Consider the following 4117-nt stretch of genomic DNA (forward strand, 5'->3'; position numbering starts at 1 on the left):
ACATAAGAAAAAATCTTAGTCGCGTGGTCATACGCTTCTAATATGTTATGTACACCTATTGCTAATTCCCAACTTTCATCAGCTATGAAACTATCTGTACACTCACTATATAGTTGTGTTATTACTGGGCGATAAGCAATCGCCTTTCTTAATAAATCGTTGGTTGAGCCCCAACGTGTAGGAGTATCTAATGACCAATACACTTTTTTAAGTTGGTATTGGTCACATAATTGTTTATATCTTCTTTTTATCTTTCCGATCCTAAGCCATTTCACTATATCCCTAATTGGTTCTAATAATTCACTTAATTGTTTTATGCCTACTTGACAAGATAAGTTAACTATATGCGCACAACAACGTATGTGTAATAAGCTACCCCTAAGGATTAAACTAAAGGCAGGTTCGTTAAACAAAAGTTCTATACATTTAATGTTTGCGGTTGCATTATCAGTTGAACAACAAAATATTTTATCTAATAAGTTCCATTCCCTACATATCTCTACTAATCTATATTTTATGTTTTCACCGGTATGTCTTTCTGGCATTGTCTCAAAAGCAATTATTCTTTTTTGAATAATCCAATTTTGATCTATCCAGTGTGCTGTTACACACATATAAGCTTCTAAATGTGGGGGAGCAGACCAAATGTCAGTTGTTATGCTAACCCTACCATTAAACGATTTAAACATTTCAACTAATTCATAGCGCATTAATTCGTATAATTTAATTGTGCGTCTTATAAGAATGCTCCTAGGGATTGCTCTATATTGTGGTTGCAATTGTTGTCTAGTGAGACGCTTGTATGCCCTACTTTCACCGTGGTTAAAAGGCAATTCATCACAAAATACATACCTAGAAAATTCATCAATCATGTCATTACGATTATATCTAAAAGGCATACCTGTGTTGGAAATGTCCCATTGTGTCTGTCGGCTTCCACTTGTGGTCCCGCTGCCGCTTGCTGCATGAGTTTCTTTTGTGATTCCATGCTTCTTTGCCAAATGTTTGTTAAAAGATCCCGTTCCACCACCTAACACGTATTCACAAAATACAATAAATAAATGTTTATAAAATATGAATATATAATGTATGAATGTATTATGTATGTATAAAAAACTTAAAAAGTATTTACCTCTGGTGAAACTGTATGAAACTAAGGGCTTTACTCCTTGACTTTCACAAATTTGACAAGTGCATAAGAAAATATCTGGATTCTCGGTTGGTTCTTTTGTGAAATACGACCACAAGCTCTACTACTAGGAGGTGGCATTGCCGGAAAAGGTTGTCTTACTGGTTCATCTTCATCTAAATAAATAATTTAAAATTATAAAACTATAATTAAATAAATAAATAATTTAAAGTTTAATTAATTTGAAGAATAATATTATAAAACTAACCGATAGTTTGGAAATTGACTCGTTTACCACGAGCTTGTCTTTGTTGTTGTTGTTCTCCTTGTTCTTCATGTGATCTTGTTGATGACTGTCGAGATATATGTATCCCAATTGGGGTCGTTGGTTCCTCTTCTTGTTCTTCTTCTTCATCAATTTGTATATCTCTTTCCACTTCTTCTGCATAATTATGTAACTCCGGATCGTACCCTTCCGGATAATTATGTTCATAATTATAAATACTAATGGAGGGTGTTGTTGATACCGACGGAGTAGAAGTGGCCTTTCTTTTGGAGGAACTGGAACCTCCTAATGATTTTGCCACTTTAGTAACTTTTTTGTGGCTTTTTTCAAAAATGAAGACATGATTGATAATATTGAAGTAATAATAGAAATATAGAATTAAGAAATAAATAAATAATTAATTATGTAACTAACTAAATTAAGAAATAATTAGAAGACTAATTATGTAATTAAGAGAATAATTGCGTAATTAAAGAATTAAGTAGAGAGAGTAGGAGAAGAGATGAGTTGTGAATGAAAATGATTGAAAGTGATGAGTATATATAGAGTAAAGTGCAACGGCTATAAAACGGTAACAAACGGCTAGTTTTGGCGAACCGGTTCCATGGAACCGGTGGGCCGGTTCAACCGGTCCGGTCCCGGTTCCGGTTCCGGTTCCACGGAACCGTTGAGCTGGTTCAACCGGACCGGTTCCGGTTCCGGTTCCAGAACCGGTTCCATGGAACCGTTGGACCGGTTCTCCCGGACCGGTTCCGGTTCCAAACCGCGGGTTTTTTTACCCGGTTCACGACGGTTTTTTCCAGCGGTTTCACGGTTCCGACAACTTTTTTCCGGCGGTTTCACGGTTTCGGGGTTCGGGGCGGTTCGGAACCTGTCGCAAACGGTTCCAGTTCCGGATCCAGTTCCAAGCGGTTCGGGACCGGTTCGGTTCCGGGTAACCCGCCCCGTGGCCATGCCTAGCTTGAATCATCAATCTCCAACCGAACCGTGACTAACCGACTCGACCCGAGTGTGACCTATTGTAACACACAGCCGAAAAATAACCGATTCGAAATACAACTGAACCGAATGACACCGGTCCGAAACCGACCCGAATGAACACCTCTATCTACAATCTTTCATCGAAATCATATTTTTCCCCTTAAATCCAAAAATGATAGAGTTAGGGTTTATGTTTTGGGGGAAAATATTGAATTTAAACTGATAGCATTTGAAATGGTGAGTCGCATAAATAGGCGTACAACAGCCTCAAAGCTTCGAAATTAACATTTTCTAAATTTTTATGTGCAAAAAGGTCACGGTGGAACAATTTGGTAAACCTTAGGGTTACCAAAATAACAATAAAAGTCTTACAATGCTTAAAGTCTTACACTAATACACTTCAAAATTACAAATTCATATAAACACAATCGATAAAGGCAATAGTTTATTCATGATATACACATTCATACTTAGTAACTGACCTGGGTAGAGATTGGTTGAGTAGTGTTTCCAACTTGAGGTCCAACTACAACAGGCAGATCATACTGCTCAAGATACGCCCAAATAATGCCTTTCATCAATGGACTAACTTGGATAAAAACTGCAATGGCATCTCTTAAAGCACCCTGGGAAAACATGAGATGTCAACTCTGAACAACTAAAAAACCATCAAACATTGCTCATTATTTGATCAAAAAAATTAATGAGAAGCATCAACCTTGAGAAAAGGAGGCACATTTTCATAACTAAGGAGCTTGAATAACGGCTCAATATCAAGAAACCAGTTTTTCCTGTCAATAGGATTCCCATTTTCCACAACCTGCAGTCAGAAATTCTATATAGATCAAACCATAGTACGAATCTTACATGAGTATGATACTTGGTGGTAAAAGAGTTTAGACTAGTGATGGAGCAGATACAACTAAGGAGCGCATTTCCAATAAGAAAATACCATTCACATCCACTACACTTGCAAACATGTTCTACCCAATTTCAGTATCATCTTTCCACCAGTAATCAGATCACAACAAAATCAAACATTTCAAAGAGTACAAACACATACAGAGAGAATGACCATCGTAAAAATCAAACAAAAATAAAAGATTTAACCTGTCTTCACTGATCCATTGGCCAGCCTGCAAATTGCCTTCCAGAACACGCAAATTAGTAAGTGCACATGATATAAATTTAGACCAATTTACCAGAACTAGGTGGTGAACTTCAAACCATACCAGCTCTCATGAAGAAAATTAGATGGAGGTTAATAATGATTTAACAGTTTGAAGAATTTTTGATAAGCAAGAACCAACCTTTCGAAGAACAGTCAAATATGCAACCAAAGCTTTTGCATCTCCTTCAGGAAAATCTGGCAGCAAGGACCCAGTACTTTGAAGAGTCTGCTTAAATTTATCAGCATATATTAATAATTAGGGATTTAGGGAATTAGGGTTCATAAACGAAGAAATTATAATCAGGGTTCATAAACGTACGGCGTGACGGCGGTGACACTGGGGAGGCAGGGAGCGGCCGAGCGGGGAGCGCCGGAGGTACGACGTTGACGTGGGTTGACAGCAGGGCGGCGAGCCAGCGACGGAGGCAGGGAGCAGTCTTCGCATGCTCTGTGTTTCCCTGTTCTCTTTCTTTCTTTCTGCTTGTGTTTCTGTTCTCTTTCTTTCTTTTCTATTCTCTTTCCCGTGTTTTGGGTTTTTTTTTTCTTTTTT

At 37.7% G+C, this 4117-nt stretch overlaps 1 long non-coding RNA gene across 1 annotated transcript; it reads right to left on the minus strand.

The window, feature by feature from the left end:
* Positions 1–2954: 2954 nt before the first annotated feature.
* Positions 2955–3816, minus strand: LOC130825986 (uncharacterized). Its single transcript, XR_009046991.1, has 3 exons — positions 3707–3816; positions 3115–3216; positions 2955–3022 (listed from the first exon to the last, which is right to left on the minus strand). It is a non-coding gene; the product is annotated as an uncharacterized LOC130825986 (long non-coding RNA).
* Positions 3817–4117: the final 301 nt, after the last annotated feature.

This window comes from Amaranthus tricolor, chromosome 10 (assembly GCF_026212465.1).
Source record: "Amaranthus tricolor cultivar Red isolate AtriRed21 chromosome 10, ASM2621246v1, whole genome shotgun sequence".
NCBI lineage: Eukaryota > Viridiplantae > Streptophyta > Magnoliopsida > Caryophyllales > Amaranthaceae > Amaranthus > Amaranthus tricolor.